Below are 17,503 nucleotides of genomic sequence, written 5' to 3'. Positions count from 1 at the left end.
ATGTGTCTGAGGACACTTCTGCCATTATTGTGGTATCAGAGCTCCAGTAATGCTGTAGTGTATGTGAAGAGGAGATTCCAGCTCTACAAGTTTTTGGAAAACTCCATTGAATGATAAGCAAATGATTGGTATGAGAATTGTTAAATTTTTGTTCAAAAGAGAATAAATTTTATTATTTTAGTGATTTTAGATTTTTTTAAATCTGAAAATCAATTGTAAGAATTAGTGTTGCCACCATTTGACTCCGATTGCTGTGAGGAATTCCAGTCTGGAGAAGATTTGGACCTAGAGACATTAAATTGTCTGTTGATGGCATAATACAAATCCAACGCAGGGAAAGTGTTGCGCTTGTTGTTCCATGGCCTGTAGGCGTAACTTGAGTTCATGATTCTGACTACCCAATCCAGCTGAATCCCTCTGCAAAAGAGTTAGCTGTGCGGACAAAGTCATTGCCTCTATTTGCAAAATCTGGACTTTGCATTCCAGCTCTGAGATATAGCGCATCTTTTTTCCTTTTGAGCGTGCAGCCGACTGGCGATTGGCCAATATCCTTTTGACACGTTTAAGATCCACCATTACAATTTCTGCGAGTTTCTCCTTGGCCATGATCTTCTTCATCTCAGATGCTAGATAATTCTGAAGTCGCGAGAAGATTTGGAAAGTTCAGACCACATAATTGAACTTTCATATTTCTATTCAGTTTTGTTTGAAGAATAATATCGGTCAAATTTATTTTCATATTCTATTGGACAAGGTAGATATCATGCAAATGAAAACAAAATAGCATGATGCATTTCAGTTTGTTGTAGAAGAGCTTGTCGAAAGTCTTTCTCTTCGAGCCTTTTCAGCTTTGTCCATGTAATCTTGATGTGATTGATGTTTCTTGCCTCGATTCATGTAGAACCAGGGAATGTTGAATACGGCAGTAAATATTGTGATCCTTGTGAACACGTGTTATGTACATATAGTACTGTAAGCAAGAGGAATGCCCTTTATATCCTTCTGCTCCTCCATTTTCACCACCCATAGATGGTATTGAAAGTATGCGATAGCCAACTGTCGAGTACTTGCAGCATAAATCCCTTACAATTCTTCTTTCATAAACTGTCTTTCGCTCTCGCCATTTTTCAGAGAACAGGAATCGAAATCTGGATCAAGCAGAAGATGGAAAATCAAAACTCCAGATCGAACGTATGGAGGTTCTAGTGAATCCTGCCAGTGTGAGCCAGCCTGCTAGCAAAAAGCCAGCATGAGCCAACCTGCCAGCGACAAGCCAGAGTGCTAGCAATAAGAATTTTTTATTTTTATTTTGTAATGTTAATGAAGTGATAAGTGGAGTTTTTTTAATGGAGTGATAAGGTGTAATTATATTTTGAAATTTTGTATTTTAGTGGAGAAATAAGGTGCAATAGAAATTTGTAAATTTAGGAGTAATAAGGAGTTTTTTGTTTTGTAAATTTGTTTATGGAGTGACAGTGTGACTCAAAGTAATTTTACTTTGAGGGGGGGTAACTTTTTTTTACCAGATTGTGCAAAAGCACCATTGTAAAAGTCAAATTTTGGAAGTTGCCTTGTAAAAATTTGAGATATTGACTGGAGCCAAGTGCAAAGCTCAGTCAATTTTCTCCTGTTTTGACGACTATTCGAGGGTCAAGGCCAAGCCCCGATAGATCGCGTTTTTTGCGTCGTGTGTTGTTATTGTGTTGCGCATCTTGAATTTTTTGGAGCTTGATTCGTGGTGTGAAGTCTTAACGCTACAATGTCTAAGTTGATTAATTTGTTTTCTGATTCCGACAAACTTGAAGGCACAAAGTCTTATAAAACATGGCATCGTCTCATCGAAAGCACTCTCATTTACAATGAATTATGGCAGGGTATATGTGATGGAGATGTTAAGCAGAATAAACCCACAGATGCAGCCGCACTAGCAAAATGGGAAGTCAAGAATGCTAAAGCCTTAGCTCTTATTAAATCTTCTGTAAATGATGAAATGTATGTCCATATAGAAAATGCTATAGATGCATGGTTTGCTTTGAAAACTTTTAAATACCTCTTTGATACTCAGCCTGAATCAAAGAAGGTTAATCTACAGTTAAAATTGTTGCAACAAAAATTAACTGAAGGCGGTGATATTCTTGAATATATCTCAAGACTTAAGAATATTAGGCAGGAAATTATTAATGCTGGTTTTCCCACAATTGATGATAGCTTTATGGTCACAATTGTAATTGCTGGACTTCCTTCTTCCTACACACATTTTTTAGAGACTCTACAAGTAACTGGGAAATTAGAGAAACTAAAGTTTGATGAGCTTTGTGAAATGTTAAGTCAACATGATAAAACTTTTGGGAAGAAGAAGAAAGTTGGTGAAGATGTTTTTCTCACAGAGGCCAGCAGTAGTAAATCATTAGCAGACAGTTCTCGAGGCAGAGGCATAGGGAATCGGAATCAAGCAACACATAATCGAGGTCGAAGCGAAAGCAGAGGAAACAATTTTAACAGAGGAAGAAGAAATAATTTTCAAGGTAGAGGAAACAACCAAGGAAGAGGCAATTTTCAAGGACAAGGATATAATAAGAAAGGTAGAGGACAATCTCAAAATAAAAGTCAAAGCAGAGGCAGAGGACAATCTTCAGGAAGAGGAAGAGACTTAAGTCAAATTGTGTGTCGAAGATGTAACAAAGTTGGTGATTATGCTGAAGATTGTCGAACTTCACTTAATAAAATTCCCAAGTTTCAGCAGCATTCAGCGCGATTTGCCAATGATCAAGATGAAGATAACTAAGAATATGTTTTTACTTCCTCACCAGCATCACAACTTTCATCCCATCTTTGAAGATGCCTGGATCTTGGATTCCGGGGCAGCTGAGCACATGACTTGTCGACGTGATTTTTTTCTGGAATTTTCAAGATTGCCAACTTAATTCCATTTTTCTTGCTATTGATACAAAACATACTCCTTATGGAAAAGGAGTAGTGAAAGTTTTTCTCCCTGGCATTGGAGAAAAAATGATTTCCAATGTATGGTATGTACCCAGTTTTAAGAAAAATTTGCTCTCTTTAGTCACGATTCGACAAGCAGGACATCAGGTGATTATGGAAGATGGTTTAATCAAGATTAATTCAGTCAAACAGAACTTGAAAACAGTCATGATAGGTTATGAAGATGGAAAACTGTTATGGATGAAAGGGACAGTTATTCCAAGGCATTCTGATTTTGCAGGGGCAATGACTACAGGTATTTCACCTATAAGACTATGGCATGTAGGATATGGACATTTGAATTTTGAGAGTCTTTCTCAATTACAGAAACAAGGAATGGTTAAAGGACTTCCCACATTCAAAAGGGAAAATGCAAAATGTGAAGCTTGCTTTTATGGCAAACAAAGTCGAGAAAGTTTTCCAACAAGTTCATGGCGTGCAAACATGCGGCTACAACTAGTTCACAGTGATGTTTGTGGACCACTACAAACTTCCTTTGGTGGATGCAAATATTTCTTACTATTCGTTGATGATTTCAGCAGAATGACTTGGGTTTACTTTTTGAAGAACAAGTCAGAAGCATTTGATAAATTTAAAATTTTTCGCCAACTTGTTGAAAATGAAGTCAAAGAAAAGATAGTACTCTCAGGAAAGATAATGGGGAGAATTCACTTCAAATGAATTCAAAACTTATTGCAGTGAAAATGGCATAAGACGACATCTTACTAATGTTTACACTCCACAGCAAAATGGAGTAGTCGAAAGAATGAATCGCACTTTGTTAGGAATGGTGAGATCCATGTTAACTTTCAAGAGGTTAAGTCCAACATATTGGGCTGAAGCGATACATACAACTGTCTACTTAAGAAGCAGATCTCCAACTGCTTCTTTAGACAGAATCACACCTTATGAAGCTTGGTTTGGTTTCAAACCTCGAGTTAAACATCTTCGAGTTTTTGGGTCAGTGTGTTATGCCTTAGTTCCGAAAGAAAACAAACTAAGCTTGACTCAAGAAGTTTAAAATGCATAATGATTAGCTATTTTGATGAGAAGAAAGGGTATTGTCTTTTGACCAATGGAAAATTCATTGTGAGCAGGGATGTCATTTTTGATGAAACTGAGAGTAAGAGTGCTGAAGAAATTGAAAATCTTCTTCACAAGTTAGAAACTAAAGGAAGTAAAAGAAATGGAAAAATGCAAAGTCAACCAACTTCACCAAATTGGTATGAACTTAATTTTCCTTCCTCTGAAGTTGAGTCATCCAGTCCATCTACATCAACAACATCATTTGGGTCTTCTAGCAGTTCATCCGCATCTCCAAGCAGCAGCAGTTCTTCTGACAGTGGTTCTCCACATTCTTCACCTGAACGACGAACATCAGTTTATATTAATCATCTTTACAATGAAGGATACTTTACAGAAGCGCAAACAAGTGAGCACCAACTTCCGAAATGGGCAGTTCAACTTTTGAAAGATGTAAAGCCTGACGAACAAAATAAAACAAGCACCAGAAGATCACATAGAAGTGAAGGCAATTTTGCCTTGATAGCAAATTATTTTACTGAACCTTCCACATACAAAGAAGCAGAAAAACATAAAGAATGGCAACAGGCTATGGTTGAAAAATATCAAGGATTAATTGATAACAACACTTGGAAACTTGTTGATTGTCCAGCAAATGTTAAACCCATAGGATGCAAATGGGTTTACAGAATTAAGTATAATCAAAAGGGAGAACTTGAAAAGTATAAAGCACGACTTGTCGCAAAAGGTTTTGCGCAGCAGGAAGGCATTGATTATGAGGAAACTTTTGCTCCTACAGCTAAATGGAACACCATCCGATTAACACTTGCATTGGCCGCTCAGAAAGGATGGAAAGTTCATCAAATGGATGTGAAAAGTGCTTTTCTCAACGGAGATTTACAGGAGGAAGTGTATATGACCCAACCGCCAGGTTTTGAAATTGAAGGACAAGAACATAAAGTCTGCAAATTGATTAAGGCTTTATATGGATTAAAACAAGCTCCCCGAGCTTGGTATGCAAAGATGGATGACTACCTTAAGAAAGTTGGTTTTCAACAAAGTGAATCTGATGATACTTTGTATGTGCGACAACAAGGAAAATATCTGGTAATTCTTGTTATGTATGTAGATGGTTTGATCATTACTGGAAACCATGATGATCATATTGCACAGGTGAAAAAGGAGTTACAGGCAGGTTTTGAGATGACAGATTTGGGGTTACTTCACTACTATCTTGGAGTTGAAGTCTTCCAACGTCCACATCATATTTTCATTTCTTAGAGTAAACATGTAGCAGAGGTTCTTCAGCGATTTGGCATGCAAGATTGCAAGCCCGGTCTTACCCCCATGGAGAAAAACTTGAAACTTTCAAAATTTGAAGGGGGGGAAAGGTGGATAGTACAACTTACAGATAGTTGATTGGCAGCTTGATTTATTTGACAAATACTCGTCCTGATCTATCTTATGCAGTCAGTTTTCTTTCACGTTTTATGCAGGAACCATGAGACAGCCACTGGAATGCAGCCAAAAGAGTTCTTCGATATATCCAAGGAACAAAAGACCAAGGATAATTTTAGGGGCGAATGTTCGCCCTTTGGCGAAATTAAGGGGTTTTAAATTTTTAGTGGGCGAATATTTTGTATCATAGTACATTTTTACAAATCACCTCAAATAGCCCACCTTATTTTAAGGGAGAGGGTAAAAAAGGTAAATTTAGCCCTTGAAATTAGGAGTTACAACCTTCCATTCGCCCATTTTCAAGAATAGGTTTTATTTAAGTGAATCCATTCGCCCATGTTCAAGAATAGGTTTTATTTAAGTGAATCCTATGGGCCAAATACCATATTTATAAAAGAGGTATGGTAAATTAATAAAAATATAAATAAATGAGAGGTATGGTAAATAAATAAAACATTTTTTATATTTACTCCAGAAGTCACTTGGTGTAAACAAATAAAAATATAAGTAAAGTGGAGGTATGGTAAATAAATAAAACGTCTTTTTATACTTACTCAAAAGGTATGGTAAATAAATAAAAATATAAATAAACTAGACGTATGGTAAATAAATAAAACCTCTTTTTATATTTAGTCCATGACCCTCGTTCTATTTATGAATGCTCAAGAAAGAGGTTTTATTTAAGTGAATCCAATGGGCCAAATACCATATTTGTAACAGAGGTATGGTAAATCCTATGGGCCAAATACCATATTTGTAACAGAGGTATGGTAAATTAATAAAAATATAAATAAACAAGAGGTATGTTAAACAAATAAAACATTTTTTTATATTTACTCCATAAGTCACCTTATATTTATGAACACTAAAAAAATGGGTTATATTTAGGTGAAACCTATGGGCAAAATACTATGGGACAAATACCATGGACTAGATTGTTTTTAATACCATGCAAAAAACCATTATTAACCCCATGGTATTCACCAAAATGGCACATGGTATTGACCCATGGTATTCACCTGGAATGTAGCCTATTTAAATGGGGGAATTAATTAAACCAGCATAGATCCATCTCTGGATCTACTAACCCCCGAGAGGTATCAAATATCGTGATATGCAAACTAGCATAGAGTGAAAAAATATTTGATCCTCTTGGGGCTTGGTCAAGAGTAAAAATGGATGTTGTGATTTAATGTAGGTTAAACATTTTAGCTTGGTTAAAATAAAAAATAAAATAAAAATCAACTATTAATTTTATTAATTTTTATAAATTAATAATAGTAATTTTTAAGCTCCAGGTTTATGATAACCCATGGTATTGACCCGTGGTAATACCATGGTATTCATGTGAGCATAGACTATTTAAAGGGGAAATTCTATCGTCTTAGATCCATACAAAGTTTTATTATTTAGTGAAAGAATTGCTAAGATCTTACAAGATTTTATAATTGAGTAAAATATTCGCCATGCCTGGTGAGAGATTCGCCAAAAAATTATATATACATATTATATTATTGATAAAATCGCCTTCAATTTTTCCTATATACCATGGAGATTCGCCCATTTATTATATTTATAAATTTAGGGGGGGTTCTTAAAATTTTCCCTGCAAAAGACTTTGGTCTTCTTTACACAAAGACTAAAACTTTTGTACTTGGTGGATATTCTGATGCCAACTTTGGTGGGAGTATTGATGTTCGAGCATCAACATCAGGTTATTTAATGAATATGGGGTCAGCACCAGTATCTTGGAGTTGTAAGAAACAAGCTACAGTGGCCACTTCTTCAGCAGAAGCAGAGTACATTTCAGCATGGGAAGCAGCATGTGAAATTGTTTGGTTGTGCCGAATTTTGCAGGACTTGGGCATTTCTCAGGCAGAAGCTACATCATTATTCATTGATAGCCAGTCAGCCATCAAACTTGCCAAGAACCCAGCTTTTCATTCAAAGACAAAGCATGTGGACACCAAGTATCATCATATCAGATCTCTCATTGCCAAAGATGTCCTCAAGCCAGTTTATTGTCCTTCCGAATATCAGATCTCTGACATTTTCACGAAACCGCTTGGCAGAATAAAATTTACTAAGTTCAGGGATGAACTTGGTATCTGTTGTAATGTATCTTTGGATCATAGGGGGGAATGTCAGATGATCCAAAAAATACAATTTTATCATAGGTTATAAAATTAGAATAAAATAATTATTAATTTAAGATATTAAATTAATAATTATTATTCTAGAATGTTTAATTATTTTATGGAGACTTTTAGAATTAGCTTATTGTTGTAACTAGATATGACTCTCCAAATGTGTTGTATCTTAGGCTCTATTTTAGGACATTAGTTAGCTAGTTGGTTTGAATAACATTTATTGTAAATGGACACTTGTTATTTAATAAGTGATCCATAATTAGAGGTAGTTAGGACATGGAGCTTATAAATAGCTCATTGCAAGAGTGTTTGTGTGGTTCGGGTGTAAGCTCTTGCAAATCAATTATGTACTTATTTTTTTTGATTAATAAAATTATGTGTCTAAGGACACTTCTGCCATTAATTAATTAACTATAGTCAACAAAAGTCAACCATAATCAACAAAAGTAAAACATAGTCAACTTTATTTAACAAAAGTAAATCATAGTTAATTATAATAAACAAAAGTCAACCATAGTCAACAAAAGTCAACAAAAGTAAACCATAGTCAATGATAATCAACATAGGGATCATTTTTTGAATATTATAGGTGCATTAATCAAACTTACTCAACCATAGTCAACAAATGCAAACCAATATCAACTATTGTCAACATGAGCATCATCATTAGGAAATCAAATATAGATTAATGAACTATAGTAGAATAAAGTCAACCATATTCAACAAATGACAACATGGGATAGTTTGAACTAACTTAGAAAGGTGACGTGCTAGATAAGTTGTTAAGCAAGTCATAATTTCACCACATGGCCTATCTTGGTTACAATTATTACAATTCTAGAAATACAATTGCTTCAACTCTCATTGCAACTCCTAACCATTATTACTATTACTACAACTCTCATATTTGCAACTCTAGTCAAAGTCCAATTGTTGCAACTCTAGCTATTGCACATTGATGCAACTCTGTAACAACTTTTACATTGTTGCAACACAAACTACATTGCTCCAACTTTGGCACTTTTTTAGGTAGTCAAATTACAAGCAAAAGCAGAAAAGATTCCTACCCCAGTCACTTGTTCAATATATGATTCAACACAGAAACATGGGCATTTACTAAGGCATGTGAAACGGACAACCAAGGGAACCCTGGCAAATAATGCAACATCACAAGAACAGAGGATAATATCAAAGCTGATAGTTTCAAGCAAAAGCATTAGAATATTTTACCAGTCACTTGTTCAATATACGATTCAGCACAGAAACATGGGCATTTACTAAGGCATGTGAAACGGACAACCAAGGGAATTTTAGCGTTTCATGGCCTCTTAATGTGCTCTGCTCTACACAGTGCTCTGTTTTAGTTGTACATATGGTTGTTGTTATGGCCTTTGGGCTTTGAATTTGTTATTGTTACCATTGCTAAATGCCGGATTTTGTACATGGATGCACAAAATGTTTTATGTAACCAACCCTATATGTAGAAAGCCCAGTTCGGCACAGAAATAAAGTATGAATTGTGACGGACTGTCTAGATGTCTAACGTGGTCAAGGCAAAGGTCTGAGGGATGAAAAAATTCCACCTTGGACTAACTCAGTCCTGGATGAACAATTTAACGACTCGAATTCTAAACAGAAAACCCTTGACGAGGGAAGAATTGAATTGAATTTAAATGACAAATCCTGACCCTACAATCAATGACACATGAAAGAACAGAACCTAGACTCTGGCATCCATTGTGTCCTCTGCAGATTTGCAACAGTATTTGCCATCAAACTGTGTGTCCCCTTATCTATTGAAGCGTTTGTAGCTTGTGTGGTTCCTAGGACGTGACTTCATCTGCAGTAATTGTAGCGTTTCATGGCCTCTTAATGTGTGTTGGACTGTCCAGGCATGGATGTTTGACAGCCTTGACAATTAAAATATCCTTCAAGGATAGCCCTTCCCAGGCCATAATAATATGCATAATATGCTGGGTGAGACACAACTGAAAAATCATCATGAAAACAAAGCTGTTCTACTGCTGGTATGAATGCCTTCTAGGACTGCACAGAAGCACCCTAGCTGCTGGAGAAATCAATCTGATTATGGTCTTGTGTAACAATGGTATTCAACTGGTAAGCCCATGTGCTGGAAGTTTCCTCCAAAGTCTGTTGATGTGAACTAACACACATAGCCTATTCATTGTGAATTAAAAAGTTGCAAGTACTACTCCCCGAACAGTCCCAAGCTTCAAGTTTCAATTCAAGAAAAGAAATTTTAACTTAAAAATATATAGAATCTATAATTGATAATATCTCTTAACACAATAAGTCATATAAGGTAACGTATATTCACATGGTCCATAACATTTCCTGTAAGTGCAAATCTGAAACAAATACATAGCAACCACAACCATATTATTTATTAAAAAAAATTCCATCTTGGACTGACTCAGTCCTGGATGAACAGTTTAATGAATCGAATTCTAAACAGAAAAACCTTGGCAAGGGAAGAATTGACTAGAATTTAAATGACAAACCTTGACCCTACAATGTTTGACAGCCTTGACAATTAAAATATCCTTCAAGGATAGCCCTTCCCAGGCCATAATAATATGCATAATATGTTGGGTGAGACACGACTGAAAAATCATCATGAAAACAAAGTTGTTCTATTGCTAGTATGAATGCCTTCTAGGAATGCACAGAAGCACCCTAGTTGCTAGAGAAATCAATCTGATTATAGTCTTGTGTGACAATGGTATTCAACTGGTAACCCCCTGTGCTGGAAGTTTCCTCCAAAGTCTGCTGATGTGAACTAACACACATAGCCTATTCATTGTGAGTCAAGGAAAAGGAATTAAATTAGAAAAATATACTGAGTTTATTGTTATGTACGATAAATAAATGACAATCTGGGAAAATAACATATGAACACCATTAAATTAGTATTTAGAAGACATTTTCAAAAAGTTGCAAGTACTCCCCGAACGGTCCCAAGCTTCAAGTTTCAATTCAAGAAAAGCAATTTTAACTTAAAAATATATAGAATCTACAATTGATAATATGTCTGTTAACACAATAAGTCGTATAAGGTAACATATATTCACATGGTCCATAACAGTTCCTGTAAGTGCAAATCTGAAACAAATACATAGCGACCATAGCAATATTATTTATTAAAAAAAATTCCATCTTGGACCGACTCAGTCCTGGACGAACAATTTAACGACTCGAATTCTAAACAGAAAACCCTTGACGAGGGAAGAATTGACTTGAATTTAAATGACAAACCCTGACCCTACAATGAACGACACATGAAAGAACAGAACCTGGACTGGATGCCCTCGCAAATTAGAAAAATATACTGAGTTTATTGTTATGTACGATAAATAAATGACAATCTGGGAAAATAACATATGACCACCATTAAATTAGTATTTAGAAGACATTTTCAAAAAGTTGCAAGTACTCCCCGAACAGTTTCAATTCAAGAAAAGCAATTTTAACTTAAAAATATATAGAATCTACAATTGATAATATATATGTTAACACAATAAGCTTCAATCGCGACTTACCAACAAAGTGCAAGTGAAACAATTCATCTTCTAATCCACCCGCATGCACACTTGCGCCTGCCTACACACCTACACCTGCATGTACACATCCTGCACACCTGCATGCACATATTGAATACCCATTGCTAAATCATAACATCTAATGCTTTCAGGTAATGCTAGCATTAGTTCCTTGATTTCAGAATGAGAAGGAAATGAAAAACAAAAAGCTGATTATATTATATGGTTATAGCCTCTGACCTCGAAAAGAGGCCAAATAAGATGGCTAATAAACATTGCGAGGTTGAAAATACACTTAAATCTAAAAACAATACACCAAAACTTAAAAACATTGCTTATTAGTTATAATCAATCCTTCAAACTAATGCTGATAACTACCAATTCGAATACTATAGTCCCTGGCCATTGCCATATGGCAGGGACTAATAACATAACTAAATATGTCTTAAACAAGAAAAACTCCAAGGCATGTTGGTGGGGCAAATTTATTTGTATAATGAATTTAGTGAGCATTGTTGTAACAATTTTTATTTTATAAATTATTTTTATATGAATAAAGATAGTAAATTGTGTAAAGGGATGCTTAGAACAAAGATTGAACAATAATGACATATTTCATTGTTGATATTTTACTTTTAATTATAATTTTATAAACTTCATATTGTGTGATTTCAAGCAGTGATTTTTTTGGTTTTTTTTTAATTAGCTTAATTAAGTAATTATTTCTTGTTATTAATGTAGCTAATGTTGATATAGAATAATATTAGCACTTTCTATGGAGGCAGGCTAGTCTTATAGAACATAGTGTTGTATAATTTAGCTAAATTATTTAATTTCTTATTGTGTAATTTAATTTGTTTTACTTTTTAAAATGCTTGTATTTTGGATTTGGTCACAATCATGTTGTTGAATAAATGTCCTCAATCTAATGATTACATTTTCTACTCAGGGTAGAGAAAGGATCATCTTGGAAATGATTAGCCATTTCTTTCTACCTACATGATTTACTTTATGCAGCTGTAAATTTACTTTACTACAAGTGTTCTCTTTACTTTCCCACAAAGTGTGGATTTGATTACAAATGTGGTTTCAATTACAAGTGTGGTTTCGATTCTAGAATTTTTAGAACCTTGTCAAAGTTGTGATCTATATGTATTCTCTCAATAAATGTAATCATTGATACTACAATAGTAAACCAAACCAATGAAAGTAGAAGTGTATTATGCATATATAGTGCATGATAACTGACAAGTTACATATGAACTTTGAGTTTATAATCAAATGCACATCCTATTGGTTGCCTTTATGAGAAATTAGAAAGTTAAGTAAAAGGTCTATCATTTTTGGCATTATTTTCACTGAGCTTCGAAAGGAAAAAGAAAAAGAAATAAAATAAATAATCATCTTGCATTGGTTTGAATTCCACATTTATGCATGCATAAGAGATTGTTTTTTTTATTGCTTTTAAAGTGCATGATATAGGTCATTTAGATACATTGATTGAATTGTTGATAATTTTTGTGGCGCAGTGACAACAACCCATAAAATTCATCTCTCTTTTGCATGAAGCTTGGAATAAGGAGATAAAAGAATCCATGAATGCATAAGAGCCAAGGGGATGTCAAAACCTTCTAGCTTAACGATGGATTGATTATCAATGTATGAGATGCATTATTGATTTCATGAACTTGTTAGATGTTCATATCACATTTTTTCTATTGGAAATTATTTTCTCTATTGAGATTAATTTTCTCACTCCTTTCTTGCTTCCATACTTTTATTACATACACTTAGTCTCTCTTTTTTTGTGAAAATATGCATTAAAATCAATGAATAAATGTTCAAGAAATTAATGGTTGGAAATAGTACTTGGGTCTAATTGGTGAACTTTAATTAAATGTCTCCTTTTTCTTAGTAAAAGAATATTATAGTGTTGACATTGGTACATCTTGTATCTAGACCATTCTCCTATTGAATTGATGAGCACAATGGTTTGGTACTTAGGTGACTCAATATATGGGAATGTGTCTATAGGGTGACCAATATTTCAATCCTTACATTAAAGTTGATCTTTGGCCCTTGATTACAATAAGCTCCTGATCAATCTATACCAATATACTAGTGTTATATGGAAACTTCACTTCTATGAACAAAAATGAACTCCCTAGATCTAGTACCCTGATCTAGAAACAACATGGGAAAAAATATTTATGTTTTCTTTAGAGAGACTAGAATTAAAAAAAAGACCTACCTGGAATCTATAGTAATCCCTTCTCTTCTCCTAGCTTGTAAGCTCCAACTCTAGCTCGGAGCACTATAAATGGAACTTGCAAAATGACTAAAACAAGCAAGAGAACTAACATATCCACATAACATAAACTAATGTCTCTAATCAATAAGTCAAATGGCATTGAAATACATAAGAATCAACATGATACAAGTATAGGAAAATAGATTGATTTTTGTATTAATCAATGAATGCGAGAGTTACGACCATTTATAAAAATTTGACTTTGTAGATGTCTCCCCAATTGTCTTGTAATTTTTTTCCACAAAGAAAACCTTCAATTTCAACCCTAATGATTTAATGGAGGATGATTCCTTAAGCTCAAAGTGGCAGCATGAGGGCACTAGTAATCTCCAAAAGCCAACCCAGACTCTATGGGAAGCAGAGAATTTATAGGGTAAAAGTGGTAGTTCACAATTTACCAATCTAGGCTTGAGATCCACATATGAAGGAGGATAAGCTCTAAGGATAAGAGGCAATACCTATAGAGTAGGAATTCAAGATCTCTATCAATGGTAAATGGTTAAAACCACGTTAGAAACTTATGGAAGAAGAAGCTTCGTAATTATTTTTTATTTTTCTCGAAATTATAGAACCATTGCACCTGCAAAAGGAGAGCAACTTGTGCTAGTCAATGTAGGTTCTTAGTTATTAAACTTGTAACCATTATAGGTGGATTGAAGTGCAGGGTGCTTTGGGGCCAAAAACATAGATTTTGAGTTGATTGACCCAAAAACTCAGATTTTTCGAGAGACAATGCTTAGGGCTTTGCAAAGGGATAATAAAAAGGTGTTAAGGATGCTGATTGATCTAGTTTTTAGGACATTTGATTAAATGTGACAAAATGACCTATAACTGTAGTGTTTTACCCAAAGGTACAACTGGTTCCCAACTGTTATATTGCTCCTAATCATGGTCTTATAAGTGAATGAAGGAGAGTACCATAATAGGTTTGATCCAATATTTCCATAAACTATTCTTTTTCATCTTCTTTAATTGTTTGTTGCAATGATTGTTACTTTATGAGTAATGTAATATTTAAATTGATACATCATGTATCTAAACCATTCTCCTAGAAAAAAGGCGAGCAACATGGTTGGTTACCTCAGTGTCTCGGTAGATGGAAATGTTTCTATAGGATGACCAATAGTTTAATTCTAGTTGATGATTGGCCCTAGATTACAACTAATTCGCAGTCAACTTATACTAGTGTTTGGGCCAAAGGTATGGCTAGTTCTCAACTAGTATATTGCTTTAAATCAAAGCTATAGGACACTTCTCAACTAGTATATTTCTTGCAACATTATTTTTTACAAATTCAATAAAAATAAAACTCAACAACATATTTGACACCTTATTTTGCAACATCCATACTACAATAGGGAACTTCATGGATTCCCATAATGGTTATGTCAAGATCTGATTACTACCATTCCATTACCATAATCAGATTACTTCCATACTAGATTTTGAAAAAAAATATTAATCAAATTTTTCTAGGATGCTTAATTGATAAATTTTAGTAAAACAAAATTGGGAAAATCCTGTTTTAAGAGACCATATGGGCATGTTTTTAAAACATTTTTCTACCTAAAATATCCTTTGAATCTAGTTTCCACTCTAGTTTGAATTTTCCAATTTGGATATCAAATTTCTTATGGTCAAAATACTCACAGAATTTTGAAACAAGAAATATAAGGACAAGTCGAGAACAAAGTCAAGAAAATCACTTTTTTTTTATGCCTAAATGGATAGATATTTTAAACTTGTCTCTATGGTATATTCTCCTATTAATATAGTGTACAATAGAATTTTAATTACTCGATTTTGATGTCATACCAGAATGTTATACCTGAAATATTATTTGTCTATTTGAAATCAACGATGTTTAAATTTTGTTTCTTAGTATGATCATTTTCATATTGCACCCATCAAATCTTATTATTTTAAAAACATGTTTCTATTAGAAATACATTATTAAATGAATTTTCATCTCCAAGTATAATCACATCAATCTATCATTAAACGAAAAAGTTACACTTCAAATAATTAATGTTAGTGGATGCAATAATTTAAAAATAAATTTGTTAAGTAGTATCTTCCCAAACATATTTGACATAAAATTTTATGGAGTTTTCAAAACCTTTTTATATAGAATTACTCCTTTAAATATACTTTCTTTTGGCATTGGAATAGTTCAATTAAAGCAAAACACTATCAAGAAATCTAATTGGCCTCCACTGCTCAAAAGGCAAAAAAAAAAAATGTCGTTCTTTATACTAACTAGTGTAAAAACTCGAGTGTCTTATTGATACTAACTAATGTGAACACTTAAGAAATACCATAAAACAATGTTTACAAGTATCTTTGGAGTTGCTAGAATAGGGTAAATGGGTGTTGCAACTCTTTCTCAATAATTTCAATTCTGCTTAATCATTATCACTATCACCATTACTAAATTATGAGATATTTTTCTTTCTTAATTTTAATTAATTTATTATTTTGAAAATAATATAAAATAATATTACTTATTATATATATTAAAACATTTTATTATTAAGAATAGAAATAAAATATTAAATTATTATTAGTGTTTTATAATATTTATAATTAAAATTAATCAAATAAGATTGCCCCGTATGATCAAACCAACCATGGCTCTTCCGACCGTTAAAGTATGAGTGGCTCCTTATCGTCATCTAATTTTATATAAGGAAATCATATTAAAATTGAAAGTACCCATTCCAATGTGATGACACAGTATAGTCACTGGAATTTTATATATAAATTAAACTGAAATTAAAAAAGCGACTATTCAGTTCTGATGACTCCACATCCTCGCCCAATATTTTATATATGGATCAGTTTGATTTAAAATGTAACTGTTCAAAACGTGATGACTCCTGTAATTTGTATGTGATGACTCCGGTCACGTAAAAACGGTATAAATAAAAGTGCTAACATCGGTATTGGTCTGCACTTGTATTGCATTGAAAGTAAACACCACAATATCAGAAAACATTTCGAGGGATGTGATTTAAAAAGGACCATGATTCATTGGACATGAGCTGGAGAGCAATGCTCTGGAAATCAGCATCAAAGTACCATGATCACCTCAATATCAGAAAACATTTCGAGGGATGTGATTTAAAAAGGACCATGATTCATTGGACATGAGCTGGAGCCTGGAGAGCAATGCTCTGGAAATCAGCATCAAAGTACCATGATCACCTCTCTTTATGCAGTCAAGAGTGTCGTTATTGTGGAGAATGAGTGGCGTATTAAATGATTCCAGCAAGAAAGAGGGCTGCTATCATCAATCACATCGCATACATATACTTCAACTTTACATTTATCGTGGGCTAAAAGGAATCAAATTCTTTCACCATACGAGAAAAAAACTTGGAATTTATTTTAATTTTTGAATAATTTAATTAAATATAAGGCAAGTATAAAAATTAAAATATTTTATTTTCTCTCGTAATAATGCAACTAATTCACCAAATAAAATCTTTAAACACGTTGTTGTCTAATAGTCATTTTATAGACATTGAATATAAGGCTTCAATTGTGAGTCAATCAGATTGTATTGAATAGAAACAACACCTTTAAAGTAATAAAGTCGTGTTAAATTATTCGAGGGATATGATTTAAAAAGCACCATGATTCAGCGGAGATGAGGTGGACAGCACAATGGTAACCTGGGTTTCGTGGAAATGAGAATCAAAGTACCATGATCACATCTCTTTATAGAGTCAAGAGTGTCGTTATAGTGGAGAATGAGTGGCGTATTAAATGATTCCAACAAGAAAGAGCTTAGTCAAGCAAGGATTATGATTATGATTCCTGGCAAATGAGCAGAAGAGGGCTGCTATCATCAATCACATCGCTCGATGGGGTGGAAATAGGCAAGAAAATATGATTAGGAGAACATTAAAATTTTTGTTTTTTGGGTTATTTTTTGGAAATGAGTCTGAGTCAGAAATGAGTGGATTATGAGGTACAATATTTGTTAAGGTTTTGCAAATGGGGTAGCAAGTTAA

General features: G+C 33.8%; 1 pseudogene; it reads right to left on the bottom strand.

The window, feature by feature from the left end:
• Window positions 1-294: 294 nt before the first annotated feature.
• On the bottom strand, window positions 295-618 carry LOC149214515 (transcription factor RF2b pseudogene; annotated as a pseudogene).
• Between the last annotated feature and the right edge of the window lie 16,885 nt (window positions 619-17,503).

This window comes from Pinus tabuliformis, chromosome 1_1, assembly GCF_031772625.1.
Source record: "Pinus tabuliformis cultivar Carrire ecotype Pingquan chromosome 1_1, CPIR1, whole genome shotgun sequence".
Classification (NCBI taxonomy): domain Eukaryota; kingdom Viridiplantae; phylum Streptophyta; class Pinopsida; order Pinales; family Pinaceae; genus Pinus; species Pinus tabuliformis.
Note: the sequence above shows the minus strand (reverse complement) of the source record. Positions and strands in the feature narration are given on the sequence as shown.